The sequence below is a fragment of the Syngnathus leptorhynchus genome, unplaced genomic scaffold (assembly GCF_054491065.1).
Source record: "Syngnathus leptorhynchus isolate UIUO unplaced genomic scaffold, UIUO_Slep HiC_scaffold_157, whole genome shotgun sequence".
NCBI lineage: Eukaryota > Metazoa > Chordata > Actinopteri > Syngnathiformes > Syngnathidae > Syngnathus > Syngnathus leptorhynchus.
Window position 1 is genome coordinate 115,001 of NW_028232124.1, and position 17,500 is coordinate 132,500.

A 17,500-nucleotide genomic window follows, 5' to 3' on the forward strand; every position below is an offset into this window, starting at 1 on the left:
GACCCGCAGGACGGCCGACAACTCGCTCGTTTGGCGGGGCGATGCAAGGTTAGGCGAACTGGGCGGTAACTCGGGTTAGTCGAGGGGACTTCGCGGTGGACAGGGGGGTGCGAATCCGGCCGGGCGGCCCTTCGATGGAGCCTGGTGCAGGGACATTCAATGGGATGAGCCGCGCTCGCCGCGGAACCTTCGAGCGCCGCTACTCAGCAAGTAAACGAGAGGGAGCTGCGCCCGGCCTCGTAAGACGCCTCTTCTCCGGTGCGAGCGCCCCGACGCCGCTGGCCGCCGCCGCCGCCTTGCCGCTATCCCGCCGCGCGTTTGGGGAGGGAGGGCGACCCGTAGGACGGCCCGCCGACTACACGACCGTTTGGCAGAGCGAGTGCAAGGTTAGGCGAGCTGGGCGGTAACTCGGGTTAGTCTGGGGAGACTCGCGGTGGACAGGGTGGCGCGAATCCGGCCGGGCGGCCCCATCGATTAAGCATTGGTAGGGAGCCGAGGATGAGCCGTGCGAAGTGGCCTCGGAGGCGGTCCGTGGGGGACGACGGGGGGGGGGACGGGCGTCGGCCCTCCGGCCCGAGCAGAGAACGTTCGGTCACCCAAGCGGGAATCTGCGCCCCGGCCCGAGTCGGACTCGGTCGGTGCGGCCCGCTGAGGCCCTCAACTATTCCCGTACGCGGGGGTCGGGAGCTGCGGCGCTGCGCCGGCGACTTACCCGCGCGAGGCACGCACTGCGTGCGGCCAGGATGCGGAGTTGGATCGGCGCTGGTTGGGAACCCTCGGGGAACGAAGGCGGACGGCGGCCAGCCGGCGCCGACGAACCCGTCGGGGAGGGGGCTGGTGGCAGGCGCGATCGGCACTATTGCTGACTGCCGGGAGGGAAGCTGCGCCCCGGCCGAGTCAGACTCAGCCGTTGCGGCCCCCCCGAGCCCGCAGCGCGTAGCGCGGAAGCCATACGCCCCCCCGATGCGGAGCGACAGACGCCCCCGCGACCGCGGTTGGTCGGGAAGGCTTTTCGGATAGAGGTCGGACGGTGTGTGTGGACGGCTTCCCGTGGTGCCGCCGCTATCAAGCCGGAGGGTTTGAGAAACGACATTCGCGGAAGGACCGGCGCGGCCGGCGGACGCTCGCACGCGCGGCGCCCGACACTCAGCCGCTCGCTCGGCCTCCGTGGATCGTGGCTAGGTGGGATGGATGCCAAACCGGGTCGTCTCGGTCTCGCCGCAGTACGGTCGCGCCGGGGCCTGCGGGGCGGCGCGGGGAGCGCACGCTCACGCGGCGGCCGGGGCGCTAGAGTGCGACCCGCAGTGGGTAGGAACCGTCCACCCGACGTCGGACGAGCCGAGGCCGATGGAGGCCCTACCAAGGCGGGTCATGAGTGCCAGTCGGTCAGTTGGGTGAGGGGGTACTCGGAGGCCCGCCGGGAGCAGACGGGCGACCGGGGATGGGGGGCGTACGCGGGCGGGCGCCGGGAGAAGACGGCCCGTCCGGGGTCGAATCTCGGCCTGTGTTTTCGGAGCCGGCCGGGCATCACGCTCCCTCCTTGGATGGACAACATTCGCAGTTGACACTTTGTGTCATTTTATCCGAGCAGACGGGCGCCTCGAGAGGCGGACCGTCCGGGGCGACTCTCGGCCTGTGTTTTCGGAGCCGGCCGGGCATCACGCTCCCTCCTTGGATGGACAACATTCGTAGTTGACACTTTGTGTCATTTTATCCGAGCAGACGGGCGCCTCGAGAGGCGGACCGTCCGGGGCGACTCTCGGCCTGTGTTTTCGGAGCCGGCCGGGCCTCAAGCTCCCTCCTTGGATGGACAACATTCGTAGTTGACACTTTGTGTCATTTTATCCGAGCAGACGGGCGCCGCGAGGCGACCGTCCGGGGCGACTCTCGGCCTGTGTTTAAGGAGCCGGCCGGGCATCACGCTCCTTCCTTGGATGGACAACATTCGTAGTTGACACTTTGTGTCATTTTATCCGAGCGGGCGGGCGCCGCGAGGCGGACCGTCCGGGGCGACTCTCGGCCTGTGTTTAAGGAGCCGGCCGGGCATCACGCTCCTTCCTTGGATGGACAACATTCGCAGTTGACACTTTGTGTCATTTTATCCGAGCAGACGGGCGCCGCGAGGCGGACCGTCCGGGGCGACTCTCGGCCTGTGTTTTCGGAGCCGGCCGGGCATCACGCTCCCTCCTTGGATGGACAACATTCGTAGTTGACACTTTGTGTCATTTTATCCGAGCAGACGGGCGCCGCGAGGCGACCGTCCGGGGCGACTCTCGGCCTGTGTTTAAGGAGCCGGCCGGGCATCACGCTCCTTCCTTGGATGGACAACATTCGTAGTTGACACTTTGTGTCATTTTATCCGAGCGGGCGGGCGCCGCGAGGCGGACCGTCCGGGGCGACTCTCGGCCTGTGTTTAAGGAGCCGGCCGGGCATCACGCTCCTTCCTTGGATGGACAACATTCGCAGTTGACACTTTGTGTCATTTTATCCGAGCAGACGGGCGCCGCGAGGCGGACCGTCCGGGGCGACTCTCGGCCTGTGTTTAAGGAGCCGGCCGGGCATCACGCTCCTTCCTTGGATGGACAACATTCGCAGTTGACACTTTGTGTCATTTTATCCGAGCAGACGGGCGCCGCGAGGCGGACCGTCCGGGGCGACTCTCGGCCTGTGTTTTCGGAGCCGGCCGGGCATCACGCTCCCTCCTTGGATGGACAACATTCGTAGTTGACACTTTGTGTCATTTTATCCGAGCAGACGGGCGCCGCGAGGCGACCGTCCGGGGCGACTCTCGGCCTGTGTTTAAGGAGCCGGCCGGGCATCACGCTCCTTCCTTGGATGGACAACATTCGTAGTTGACACTTTGTGTCATTTTATCCGAGCGGGCGGGCGCCGCGAGGCGGACCGTCCGGGGCGACTCTCGGCCTGTGTTTAAGGAGCCGGCCGGGCATCACGCTCCTTCCTTGGATGGACAACATTCGCAGTTGACACTTTGTGTCATTTTGTTCGGCCTGTGTTTAAGGAGGCGGCCGTCCTCCACTCGGTCCGTGTTTAAGGAGCGACACTCGCGCTCCGGTTCGGCCTGTATTTAGGGAGGCGGCCGTCCTCCGCTTGGTCTGTGTTAAGGGCGACACTCTGTCCATGTTTGAGGAGCCTGGCCCTGACGCTCCTCTCCGGCCTGTGTTTAAGGAGGCGGCCGTCCTCCCCTTGGTCCGTGTTAAGGGCGACACTCGGTCCATGTTTGAGGAGCCTGGCCCTGACGCTCCTCTCCGGCCTGTGTTTAAGGAGGCGGCCGTCCTCCCCTTGGTCCGTGTTAAGGGCGACACTCGGTCCATGTTTGAGGAGCCTGGCCCTGACGCTCCTCTCCGGCCTGTGTTTAAGGAGGCGGCCGTCCTCCCCTTGGTCTGTGTTAAGGGCGACACTCGGTCCATGTTTGAGGAGCCTGGCCCTGACGCTCCTCTCCGGCCTGTGTTTAAGGAGGCGGCCGTCCTCCCCTTGGTCCGTGTTAAGGGCGACACTCGGTCCATGTTTGAGGAGCCTGGCCCTGACGCTCCTCTCCGGCCTGTGTTTAAGGAGGCGGCCGTCCTCCCCTTGGTCCGTGTTAAGGGCGACACTCGGTCCATGTTTGAGGAGCCTGGCCCTGACGCTCCTCTCCGGCCTGTGTTTAAGGAGGCGGCCGTCCTCCCCTTGGTCTGTGTTAAGGGCGACACTCGGTCCATGTTTGAGGAGCCTGGCCCTGACGCTCCTCTCCGGCCTGTGTTTAAGGAGGCGGCCGTCCTCCCCTTGGTCTGTGTTAAGGGCGACACTCGGTCCATGTTTGAGGAGCCTGGCCCTGACGCTCCTCTCCGGCCTGTGTTTAAGGAGGCGGCCGTCCTCCCCTTGGTCTGTGTTAAGGGCGACACTCGGTCCGTGTTTAAGGAGCGGCCCTCGCGCTCCGGTTCGGCCTGTATTTAGGGAGGCGGCCGTCCTCCGCTTGGTCTGTGTTAAGGGCGACACTCGGTCCGTGTTTAAGGAGCCGGCCCTGACGCTCCTCTTCGGCCTGTGTTTAAGGAGGCGGCCGTCCTCCACTTCCTTCCATGCACCACCACATTCGCAGTTGACACTTTGCCATTTTTTCAGAGAGGTGACACTTAGTCGTTTTTTCGAAAGTTGACACTTAGTCGTTTTTTCGAAAGTTGACACTTTGCCGTTTTTTCAGAGAGGCGACACTTAGTCGTTTTTTCGAAAGTTGACACTTAGCCGTTTTTTCGAAAGTTGACACTTAGCCGTTTTTTCGAAAGTTGACACTTAGCCGTTTTTTCGAAAGTTGACACTTAGTCACTTTTTCGCCACAGTGACACCTCCAGCGCGTGCCACGGCGCTTTTCAGGTCTTCTATCCGACCTTGTGCTGTCGAGGACGGCGTGTCCGACGCCGTGGGGAGACCAGCACCATCTCCTCCATACTCGTAAACGGGGTGCTTTGGAAAACGGGGGGAAAGTCGATGAGTACACTGACTACTGGGACCATTTCATTGTACTCTGGCGCACCTGAAGACCAAAAAAGGTACTGCACCTTAGCCCGGGTACCTCACCCCCTGGTACCTCGAGGAGAACTTAGAAAAATTTCGACAAATTTTTGGTGAGCTCCAGGGAGAGAGGCTGATTTTTCGCTTTTTGAGGCCGACCGCCGAACCGGCGCGGGGCGGACTCACAAGCCCCGCAGAGCCGTGGGCACTTAGTCGTTTTTTCAGAGAGGCGACACTTAGTCGTTTTTTCAGAGGCGACACTTAGTCGTTTTTTCGAAAGTTGACACTTAGCCGTTTTTTCGAAAGTCGACACTTAGCCGTTTTTTTGGAAAGTTGACACTTAGTCGTTTTTTCGAAAGTTGACACTTAGTCGTTTTTTCGCCACAATTGGCTCTGAGCTCCAGGGGGAGAGCCTGGTTTTGCCTTATTTCAGGCCGGCTGGGGAACCGGCGCGGGTCGGATGCACGAGCCCGGCAGAGCCGTGGGCACTTAGAAAATTTTCGCCGATTAAGCTGGGACCTCCAGGCGGAGACCGGCATTCCTCGTCCTCGGGGTTCGACCCAGGAACCGGCGCTGGGCAGACGCCGTAGCCACGCAGAGCCGTGGGCACTTAGAAAATATTCGCCAAGTTGGCTCTGAGCTCCAGGCGGAGAGGCTGGTTTTGCCTTATATCAGGCCGGCTGGGGAACCGGCGCGGGTCGGATGCACGAGCCCGCAGAGCCGTGGGCACTTTGCCATTTTCTCAGAGTCGACACTTAGTCGTTTTTTCAGAGAGGCGACACTCTGTCGTTTTTTCGAAAGTTGACACTTTGCCGTTTTTTCAGAGAGGCGACACTTAGCCGTTTTTTCAGAGATGTGACACTTAGCCGTTTTTTCAGAGATGTGACACTTAGCCGTTTTTTCAGAGATGTGACACTTTGCCGTTTTTTCGAAAGTTGACACTTAGCCGTTTTTTCGAAAGTCGACACTTAGCCGTTTTTTCAGAGATGTGACACTTTGCCGTTTTTTCGAAAGTTGACACTTAGCCGTTTTTTCGAAAGTTGACACTTAGTCGTTTTTTCACAGATGTGACACTTAGAAACTTTTTGCCAAGTTGGCTGTGAGCTCCAGGAGGAGACCGTTATTTTTCGTCATTCGAGGCCGACTGCGGAACCGGCGCTGGGCGGACGCCAAAGCTCGGCAGGGCCGTGGGCACTTAGAAACTTTTTGCCAAGTTGGCTGTGAGCTCCAGGAGGAGACCGTTATTTTTCGTCATTCGAGGCCGACTGCGGAACCGGCGCTGGGCGGACGCCAAAGCTCGGCAGGGCCGTGGGCACTTAGAAACTTTTTGCCAAGTTGGCTGTGAGCTCCAGGAGGAGACCGTTATTTTTCGTCATTCGAGGCCGACTGCGGAACCGGCGCTGGGCGGACGCCAAAGCTCGGCAGGGCCGTGGGCACTTAGAAACTTTTTGCCAAGTTGGCTGTGAGCTCCAGGAGGAGACCGTCATTTTTCGTCATTCGAGGCCGACTGCGGAACCGGCGCTGAGCGGACGCCAAAGCTCGGCAGGGCCGTGGGCACTTAGAAACTTTTTGCCAAGTTGGCTGTGAGCTCCAGGAGGAGACCGTTATTTTTCGTCATTCGAGGCCGACTGCGGAACCGGCGCTGGGCGGACGCCAAAGCTCGGCAGGGCCGTGGGCACTTAGAAACTTTTTGCCAAGTTGGCTGTGAGCTCCAGGAGGAGACCGTTATTTTTCGTCATTCGAGGCCGACTGCGGAACCGGCGCTGGGCGGACGCCAAAGCTCGGCAGGGCCGTGGGCACTTAGAAACTTTTTGCCAAGTTGGCTGTGAGCTCCAGGAGGAGACCGTTATTTTTCGTCATTCGAGGCCGACTGCGGAACCGGCGCTGGGCGGACGCCAAAGCTCGGCAGGGCCGTGGGCACTTAGAAACTTTTTGCCAAGTTGGCTGTGAGCTCCAGGAGGAGACCGTCATTTTTCGTCATTCGAGGCCGACTGCGGCACCGGCGCTGAGCGGACGCCAAAGCTCGGCAGGGCCGTGGGCACTTAGAAACTTTTTGCCAAGTTGGCTGTGAGCTCCAGGAGGAGACCGTTATTTTTCGTCATTCGAGGCCGACTGCGGAACCGGCGCTGGGCGGACGCCAAAGCTCGGCAGGGCCGTGGGCACTTAGAAACTTTTTGCCAAGTTGGCTGTGAGCTCCAGGAGGAGACCGTCATTTTTCGTCATTCGAGGCCGACTGCGGAACCGGCGCTGGGCGGATGCCAAAGCTCGGCAGGGCCGTGGGCACTTAGAAACTTTTTGCCAAGTTGGCTGTGAGCTCCAGGAGGAGACCGTTATTTTTCGTCATTCGAGGCCGACTGCGGAACCGGCGCTGGGCGGACGCCAAAGCTCGGCAGGGCCGTGGGCACTTAGAAACTTTTTGCCAAGTTGGCTGTGAGCTCCAGGAGGAGACCGTTATTTTTCGTCATTCGAGGCCGACTGCGGAACCGGCGCTGGGCGGATGCCAAAGCTCGGCAGGGCCGTGGGCACTTAGAAACTTTTTGCCAAGTTGGCTGTGAGCTCCAGGAGGAGACCGTCATTTTTCGTCATTCGAGGCCGACTGCGGCACCGGCGCTGAGCGGACGCCAAAGCTCGGCAGGGCCGTGGGCACTTAGAAACTTTTTGCCAAGTTGGCTGTGAGCTCCAGGAGGAGACCGTTATTTTTCGTCATTCGAGGCCGACTGCGGAACCGGCGCTGGGCGGACGCCAAAGCTCGGCAGGGCCGTGGGCACTTAGAAACTTTTTGCCAAGTTGGCTGTGAGCTCCAGGAGGAGACCGTTATTTTTCGTCATTCGAGGCCGACTGCGGAACCGGCGCTGGGCGGACGCCAAAGCTCGGCAGGGCCGTGGGCACTTAGAAACTTTTTGCCAAGTTGGCTGTGAGCTCCAGGAGGAGACCGTCATTTTTCGTCATTCGAGGCCGACTGCGGAACCGGCGCTGAGCGGACGCCAAAGCTCGGCAGGGCCGTGGGCACTTAGAAACTTTTTGCCAAGTTGGCTGTGAGCTCCAGGAGGAGACCGTTATTTTTCGTCATTCGAGGCCGACTGCGGAACCGGCGCTGGGCGGACGCCAAAGCTCGGCAGGGCCGTGGGCACTTAGAAACTTTTTGCCAAGTTGGCTGTGAGCTCCAGGAGGAGACCGTTATTTTTCGTCATTCGAGGCCGACTGCGGAACCGGCGCTGGGCGGACGCCAAAGCTCGGCAGGGCCGTGGGCACTTAGAAACTTTTTGCCAAGTTGGCTGTGAGCTCCAGGAGGAGACCGTTATTTTTCGTCATTCGAGGCCGACTGCGGAACCGGCGCTGGGCGGACGCCAAAGCTCGGCAGGGCCGTGGGCACTTAGAAACTTTTTGCCAAGTTGGCTGTGAGCTCCAGGAGGAGACCGTCATTTTTCGTCATTCGAGGCCGACTGCGGCACCGGCGCTGAGCGGACGCCAAAGCTCGGCAGGGCCGTGGGCACTTAGAAACTTTTTGCCAAGTTGGCTGTGAGCTCCAGGAGGAGACCGTTATTTTTCGTCATTCGAGGCCGACTGCGGAACCGGCGCTGGGCGGACGCCAAAGCTCGGCAGGGCCGTGGGCACTTAGAAACTTTTTGCCAAGTTGGCTGTGAGCTCCAGGAGGAGACCGTCATTTTTCGTCATTCGAGGCCGACTGCGGCACCGGCGCTGAGCGGACGCCAAAGCTCGGCAGGGCCGTGGGCACTTAGAAACTTTTTGCCAAGTTGGCTGTGAGCTCCAGGAGGAGACCGTTATTTTTCGTCATTCGAGGCCGACTGCGGAACCGGCGCTGGGCGGACGCCAAAGCTCGGCAGGGCCGTGGGCACTTAGAAACTTTTTGCCAAGTTGGCTGTGAGCTCCAGGAGGAGACCGTCATTTTTCGTCATTCGAGGCCGACTGCGGCACCGGCGCTGAGCGGACGCCAAAGCTCGGCAGGGCCGTGGGCACTTTGCCACTTTTTCGCCACAATTGGCTGTGAGCTCCAGGAGGAGACCGTTATTTTTCGTCATTCTAGGCCGGTTGCAGAACCGGCGCGGCTCGGATGCACGAGCCCGCAGAGCCGTGGGCACTTAGAAAAATTTCAGAGAGGCGACACTTTGCCATTTTTTCAGAGAGGTGACACTTAGTCGTTTTTTCGAAAGTTGACACTTAGCCGTTTTTTCGAAAGTTGACACTTAGTCGTTTTTTCGAAAGTTGACACTTAGTCGTTTTTTCGCCAAAGTGCCCACCTCCAGCGCGTGCCACGGCGCTTTCCAGGTCTTCTATCCGACCTTGTGCTGTCGAGGACGGCGTGTCCGACGCCGTGGGGAGACCAGCACCATCTCCTCCATACTCGTAAACGAGGTGCTTTGGAAAACGGGGGGAAAGTCGATGAGTACACTGACTACTGGGACCATTTCATTGTACTCTGGCGCACCTGAAGACCAAAAAAGGTACTGCACCTTAGCCCGGGTACCTCACCCCCTGGTACCTCGAGGTGAGCTCCAGGGAGAGAGGCTGATTTTTTGCTTTTTGAGGCCGACCACCGAACCGGCGCGGGGCGGACTCACAAGCCCCGCAGAGCCGTGGGCACTTAGTCGTTTTTTCGAAAGTTGACACTTAGTCGTTTTTTCGCCGATTTTGCTGGGACCTCCAGGCGAGGACCGGCGTTTTTCGTCTTCCGGGTCCGACCCGGGAACCAGCGCCGAGCGGACACATTCGCTCGCTAGTGCCGTTGGCACTTAGAAAATTTTTCGTTTGTCATGAGCTCCGGGCGGAGACCGGCGTTTTTCGTCTTCCGGGTCCGACCCGGGAACCAGCGCCGAGCGGACACATTCGCTCGCAAGTGCCGTTGGCACTTAGAAAATTTTTCGTTTGTCATGAGCTCCGGGCGGAGAGCGGCGTTTTTCGTCTTCCGGGTTCGACCCGGGAACCAGCGCCGAGCGGACACATTCGCTCGCTAGTGCCGTTGGCACTTAGAAAATTTTTCGTTTGTCATGAGCTCCGGGCGGAGACCGGCGTTTTTTGTCTTCCGGGTTCGACCCGGGAACCAGCGCCGAGCGGACACATTCGCTCGCTAGTGCCGTTGGCACTTAGAAAGTTTTTTCGTTTGTCATGAGCTCCGGGCGGAGAGCGGCGTTTTTCGTCTTCCGGGTTCGACCCGGGAACCAGCGCCGAGCGGACACATTCGCTCGCTAGTGCCGTTGGCACTTAGAAAATTTTTCGTTTGTCATGAGCTCCGGGCGGAGAGCGGCGTTTTTCGTCTTCCGGGTTCGACCCGGGAACCAGCGCCGAGCGGACACATTCGCTCGCTAGTGCCGTTGGCACTTAGAAAATTTTTCGTTTGTAATGAGCTCCGGGCGGAGAGCGGCGTTTTTCGTCTTCCGGGTTCGACCCGGGAACCAGCGCCGAGCGGACACATTCGCTCGCTAGTGCCGTTGGCACTTAGAAAATTTTTCGTTTGTCATGAGCTCCGGGCGGAGAGCGGCGTTTTTCGTCTTCCGGGTTCGACCCGGGAACCAGCGCCGAGCGGACACATTCGCTCGCTAGTGCCGTTGGCACTTAGAAAATTTTTCGTTTGTCATGAGCTCCGGGCGGAGAGCGGCGTTTTTCGTCTTCCGGGTTCGACCCGGGAACCAGCGCCGAGCGGACACATTCGCTCGCTAGTGCCGTTGGCACTTAGAAAATTTTTCGTTTGTCATGAGCTCCGGGCGGAGAGCGGCGTTTTTCGTCTTCCGGGTTCGACCCGGGAACCAGCGCCGAGCGGACACATTCGCTCGCTAGTGCCGTTGGCACTTAGAAAATTTTTCGTTTGTCATGAGCTCCGGGCGGAGACCGGCATTTTTCGTCATTCGAGGCCGACGGGGGAACCAGCCGGAGCGGACACGTTTGCTCGGAAGAGCCGTTGGCACTTAGAAAAAATTCCGTGTCTCGTGAGCTCCAGGGGGGACAGGCTGGTTTTATTCATCCGTAGCCGACATGGGAACCAGCGCGGAGCGGATTGGTGTTGCGCTGCCATATACCTCATCTCTCTCAAGAGTCCCCCCCTTATACGTGCCGATGGTGTTTTGGAAAACGGGGGGTAACTGGATGAGTACACTGACTAGTGGGACCAAGTACACTAATAGCCCCTGGTACCTAAAATGGAAGTATAGAGGCCGACTTTCGGGCAAGATCACGCCGGGTTAGGCTTCCAGGACCTCGGCTAAGCAATTTTAACGGGTTGCCCGGTTCTTTTTTGAACCAGCCCGGTTCTTTTTTTTTATCCAGCCCGGTTCTTTTTACACTTCCAGCTGGAGCTCGGGAGCGGCTTTTTGCACAAGATCACGCCGTGTTAGGCTTCCAGGACCTCAGCTAAGCAATTTTAACGGGTCGCCCGGTTCTTTTTTGATCCAGCCCGGTTCTTTTTTTTATCCAGCCTGGTTCTTTTTACACTTCCAGCTGGAGCTCGGGAGCGGCTTTTTGCACAAGAACACGCCGTGTTAGGCTTCCAGGACCTCGGCTAAGCAATTTTAACGGGTCGCCCGGTTCTTTTTTGATCCAGCCCGGTTCTTTTTTTTATCCAGCCTGGTTCTTTTTACACTTCCAGCTGGAGCTCGGGAGCGGCTTTTTGCACAAGAACACGCCGTGTTAGGCTTCCAGGACCTCGGCTAAGCAATTTTAACGGGTCGCCCGGTTCTTTTTTGATCCAGCCCGGTTCTTTTTTTTATCCAGCCTGGTTCTTTTTACACTTCCAGCTGGAGCTCGGGAGCGGCTTTTTGCACAAGATCACGCCGTGTTAGGCTTCCAGGACCTCGGCTAAGCAATTTTAACGGGTCGCCCGGTTCTTTTTTTTTATCCAGCCCGGTTCTTTTTTTATCCAGCCCGGTTCTTTTTACACTTCCAGCTGGAGCTCGGGAGCGGCTTTTTGCACAAGATCACGCCGTGTTAGGCTTCCAGGACCTCGGCTAAGCAATTTTAACGGGTTGCCCGGTTCTTTTTTGAACCAGCCCGGTTCTTTTTTTTATCCAGCCTGGTTCTTTTTACACTTCCAGCTGGAGCTCGGGAGCGGCTTTTTGCACAAGAACACGCCGTGTTAGGCTTCCAGGACCTCGGCTAAGCAATTTTAACGGGTCGCCCGGTTCTTTTTTGATCCAGCCCGGTTCTTTTTTTTATCCAGCCTGGTTCTTTTTACACTTCCAGCTGGAGCTCGGGAGCGGCTTTTTGCACAAGAACACGCCGTGTTAGGCTTCCAGGACCTCGGCTAAGCAATTTTAACGGGTTGCCCGGTTCTTTTTTGAACCAGCCCGGTTCTTTTTTTTATCCAGCCTGGTTCTTTTTACACTTCCAGCTGGAGCTCGGGAGCGGCTTTTTGCACAAGAACACGCCGTGTTAGGCTTCCAGGACCTCGGCTAAGCAATTTTAACGGGTCGCCCGGTTCTTTTTTGATCCAGCCCGGTTCTTTTTTTTATCCAGCCTGGTTCTTTTTACACTTCCAGCTGGAGCTCGGGAGCGGCTTTTTGCACAAGAACACGCCGTGTTAGGCTTCCAGGACCTCGGCTAAGCAATTTTAACGGGTCGCCCGGTTCTTTTTTGATCCAGCCCGGTTCTTTTTTTTATCCAGCCTGGTTCTTTTTACACTTCCAGCTGGAGCTCGGGAGCGGCTTTTTGCACAAGATCACGCCGTGTTAGGCTTCCAGGACCTCGGCTAAGCAATTTTAACGGGTCGCCCGGTTCTTTTTTTTTATCCAGCCCGGTTCTTTTTTTATCCAGCCCGGTTCTTTTTACACTTCCAGCTGGAGCTCGGGAGCGGCTTTTTGCACAAGATCACGCCGTGTTAGGCTTCCAGGACCTCGGCTAAGCAATTTTAACGGGTTGCCCGGTTCTTTTTTGAACCAGCCCGGTTCTTTTTTTTATCCAGCCTGGTTCTTTTTACACTTCCAGCTGGAGCTCGGGAGCGGCTTTTTGCACAAGAACACGCCGTGTTAGGCTTCCAGGACCTCGGCTAAGCAATTTTAACGGGTCGCCCGGTTCTTTTTTGATCCAGCCCGGTTCTTTTTTTTATCCAGCCCGGTTCTTTTTACACTTCCAGCTGGAGCTTGGGAGCGGCTTTTTGCACAAGAACACGCCGTGTTAGGCTTCCAGGACCTCGGCTAAGCAATTTTAACGGGTCGCCCGGTTCTTTTTTGATCCAGCCCGGTTCTTTTTTTATCCAGCCCGGTTCTTTTTACACTTCCAGCTGGAGCTCGGGAGCGGCTTTTTGCACAAGATCACGCCGGGTTAGGCTTCCAGGACCTCGGCTAAGCAATTTTAACGGGTCGCCCGGTTCTTTTTTGATCCAGCCCGGTTCTTTTTTTATCCAGCCCGGTTCTTTTTACACTTCCAGCTGGAGCTCGGGAGCGGTTTTTTGCACAAGATCACGCCGTGTTAGGCTTCCAGGACCTCGGCTAAGCAATTTTAACGGGTCGCCCGGTTCTTTTTTGATCCAGCCCGGTTCTTTTTTTTATCCAGCCCGGTTCTTTTCACACTTCCAGCTGGAGCTCGGCAGCGGCTATTTGCACAAGATCACGCCGGGTTAGGCTTCCAGGACCTCGGCTAAGCAATTTTAACGGGTCGCCCGGTTCTTTTTTGATCCAGCCCGGTTCTTTTTTTATCCAGCCCGGTTCTTTTTACACTTCCAGCTGGAGCTCGGGAGCGGCTTTTTGCACAAGATCACGCCGTGTTAGGCTTCCAGGACCTCGGCTAAGCAATTTTAACGGGTCGCCCGGTTCTTTTTTGATCCAGCCCGGTTCTTTTTTTTATCCAGCCCGGTTCTTTTTACACTTCCAGCTGGAGCTCAGCAGCGGCTTTTTGCACAAGATCACGCCGGGTTAGGCTTCCAGGACCTCGCCTAAGCACTTCTAACGGGCCCTGGTCCACCCCTGCCAGCGCATTTCAAAACTTGGCATTAATTTCGACCTAAGAGACGAAGTCTGATTTTTTTCTACCACTTGGGCGGCCTTTTTGCACCCAGAACACCCGCACCGGCACCATAAATTCGAAGGGTGCCGAGTGCGTCGGCGCAGATTCTGCGACGGAGTGACACTTCCCTCTTGTGGACATTCGGCGGTAGGTGAAATGCGCACTCGGTCTTCTCTTTTCTTTTCCTTCCAGTGAAACTTTGGCAACATTCTGCGAGCTGCTGGCTTCCAGAACCTCGGCCAAGCAGGTGGAGGATTTTTTTCCACTTCCAGCTGGAGGTGAGGAGGGACTTTTTGGGCAAGATCACGCCGACTTAGCAAGCAAGGTGGAAGTGCCAGCATGCAGTGGCTGGAAGTGTGGATGTGGAGCTCCAGCACCCTCCCTGCCTATGGAAGTGTGGAGCTCCAGCACCCTCCCTGCCTATGGAAGTGTGGAGCTCCAGCACCCTCCCTGCCTATGGAAGTGTGGAGCTCCAGCACCCTCCCTGCCTATGGAAGTGTGGAGCTCCAGCACCCTCCCTGCCTATGGAAGTGTGGAGCTCCAGCACCCTCCCTGCCTATGGAAGTGTGGAGCTCCAGCACCCTCCCTGCCTATGGAAGTGTGGAGCTCCAGCACCCTCCCTGCCTATGGAAGTGTGGAGCTCCAGCACCCTCCCTGCCTATGGAAGTGTGGAGCTCCAGCACCCTCCCTGCCTATGGAAGTGTGGAGCTCCAGCACCCTCCCTGCCTATGGAAGTGTGGAGCTCCAGCACCCTCCCTGCCTATGGAAGTGTGGAGCTCCAGCACCCTCCCTGCCTATGGAAGTGTGGAGCTCCAGCACCCTCCCTGCCTATGGAAGTGTGGAGCTCCAGCACCCTCCCTGCCTATGGAAGTGTGGAGCTCCAGCACCCTCCCTGCCTATGGAAGTGTGGAGCTCCAGCACCCTCCCTGCCTATGGAAGTGTGGAGCTCCAGCACCCTCCCTGCCTATGGAAGTGTGGAGCTCCAGCACCCTCCCTGCCTATGGAAGTGTGGAGCTCCAGCACCCTCCCTGCCTATGGAAGTGTGGAGCTCCAGCACCCTCCCTGCCTATGGAAGTGTGGAGCTCCAGCACCCTCCCTGCCTATGGAAGTGTGGAGCTCCAGCACCCTCCCTGCCTATGGAAGTGTGGAGCTCCAGCACCCTCCCTGCCTATGGAAGTGTGGAGCTCCAGCACCCTCCCTGCCTATGGAAGTGTGGAGCTCCAGCACCCTCCCTGCCTATGGAAGTGTGGAGCTCCAGCACCCTCCCTGCCTATGGAAGTGTGGAGCTCCAGCACCCTCCCTGCCTACGGAAGTGTGGAGCTCCAGCACCCTCCCTGCCTATGGAAGTGTGGAGCTCCAGCACCCTCCCTGCCTATGGAAGTGTGGAGCTCCAGCACCCTCCCTGCCTATGGAAGTGTGGAGCTCCAGCACCCTCCCTGCCTATGGAAGTGTGGAGCTCCAGCACCCTCCCTGCCTATGGAAGTGTGGAGCTCCAGCACCCTCCCTGCCTATGGAAGTGTGGAGCTCCAGCACCCTCCCTGCCTATGGAAGTGTGGAGCTCCAGCACCCTCCCTGCCTATGGAAGTGTGGAGCTCCAGCACCCTCCCTGCCTATGGAAGTGTGGAGCTCCAGCACCCTCCCTGCCTATGGAAGTGTGGAGCTCCAGCACCCTCCCTGCCTACGGAAGTGTGGAGCTCCAGCACCCTCCCTGCCTATGGAAGTGTGGAGCTCCAGCACCCTCCCTGCCTATGGAAGTGTGGAGCTCCAGCACCCTCCCTGCCTATGGAAGTGTGGAGCTCCAGCACCCTCCCTGCCTATGGAAGTGTGGAGCTCCAGCACCCTCCCTGCCTATGGAAGTGTGGAGCTCCAGCACCCTCCCTGCCTATGGAAGTGTGGAGCTCCAGCACCCTCCCTGCCTATGGAAGTGTGGAGCTCCAGCACCCTCCCTGCCTATGGAAGTGTGGAGCTCCAGCACCCTCCCTGCCTATGGAAGTGTGGAGCTCCAGCACCCTCCCTGCCTATGGAAGTGTGGAGCTCCAGCACCCTCCCTGCCTATGGAAGTGTGGAGCTCCAGCACCCTCCCTGCCTATGGAAGTGTGGAGCTCCAGCACCCTCCCTGCCTATGGAAGTGTGGAGCTCCAGCACCCTCCCTGCCTATGGAAGTGTGGAGCTCCAGCACCCTCCCTGCCTATGGAAGTGTGGAGCTCCAGCACCCTCCCTGCCTATGGAAGTGTGGAGCTCCAGCACCCTCCGTGCCTAGGGAAGTGTGGAGCTCCAGCCCCCTCCGTGCCTATGGAAGAGCCACCTCCGCGGGCATGCTGCTCAACCACGCCGGCCCAGAGTTCCAGCCGCTCGGCTACACTCTCTCACAAGCCCCGCCTGGAGCTCCCCAGCCCGCCCCTGGTACCTCAACTACCGAGGCCAGCCGCTCGACCAGGCCGGCCCAGAGTTCCAGCCGCTCGGATAAGCTCTGTCACTCTCCCGCTAAGCAGCCACCGGTAACGGGGAAATGTCGCCGCCTTGTGGACACGCCGTTGTAAATGAATGGGCTTTCGCACTTAGTGCAATTTTCGCCAGCTCCGTGGCTGCAAGTATGGAGCTATGGAGCTATGGAGCCACCAGACAGGCTGGAGCTCTGGAGCTATGGAAGTATGGAGCTCTGGAGCTATGGAGCTATGGAGCTATGGAGCTCTGGGGCTATGGAGCTATGGAGCTATGGAGCTCTGGAGCTCTGGTGCTATGGAGCTCTGGAGCTCTGGTGCTATGGAGCTATGGAGCTATGGAGCTATGGAGCTATGGAGCTATGGAAGTCTGGAGCTATGGAAGTATGGAGCTATGGAAGTATGGAGCTATGGAGCTATGGAGCTATGGAGCCACCAGCCAGCACCCTCCGTGGCTCAACCACGCCGGCCCAGAGTTCCAGCCGCTCGGCTTCACTCTCTCACAAGCCCCGCCTGGAGCTCCCCAGCCCGCCCCTGGTACCTCAACTACCGAGGCCAGCCGCTCGACCAGGCCGGCCCAGAGTTCCAGCCGCTCGGCTTCACTCTCTCACAAGACCCGCCTGGAGCTCCCCGGCCCACCCCTGGTACCTCAACTACCGAGGCCAGCCGTTCGACCACGCCGGCGCAGAGTTCCAGCCGCTCGGATAAGCTCTGTCACTCTCCTGCCGCGCAGCCACCGGTAACGGGGAAATGTCGCCGCCTTGTGGACACGCCCTTGTAAATGAATGGGCTTTCGCACTTAGTGCAATTTTCGCCAACTCTCTGACTGGAGCTATGGAAGTATGGAGCTATGGAGCCACCAGCCACCCAGGCTGGAGCTATGGAGCTCTGGTGCTATGGAGCTCTGGTGCTATGGAGCTATGGAGCTCTGGAGCTCTGGTGCTATGGAGCTATGGAGCTCTGGAAGTATGGAGCTATGGAGCTCTGGAGGTATGGAGCTATGGAGCCCTGGAGCCCTGGAGCTATGGAGCCCTGGAGCTATGGAGCCCTGGAGCCCTGGAGCTATGGAGCCCTGGAGCTATGGAGCTATGGAGCTCTGGTGCTATGGAGCTATGGAGCTCTGGTGCTATGGAGCTATGGAGCTCTGGTGCTATGGAGCTATGGAGCTCTGGTGCTATGGAGCTATGGAGCTCTGGTGCTATGGAGCTATGGAGCTGGTGCTATGGAGCTATGGAGCTCTGGTGCTATGGAGCTATGGAGCTCTGGTGCTATGGAGCTCTGGTGCTATGGAGCTATGGAGCTCTGGTGCTATGGAGCTATGGAGCTCTGGTGCTATGGAGCTATGGAGCTCTGGTGCTATGGAGCTCTGGTGCTATGGAGCTATGGAGCTCTGGTGCTATGGAGCTCTGGAGCTCTGGAGGTATGGAGCTATGGAGGTATGGAGCCACCAGCCAGCACCCTCCGTGGCTGGATCAATGGAAGTGTTTAGGTACCAGGCGGCCAAAGTGCCGAGGCCTCACGCTCGACCACGCCGGCGCAGAGTTCCAGCCGCTCGGATGAGCTCTGTCACTCTCCCGCCGCGCAGCCACCGGTAACGGGGAAATGTC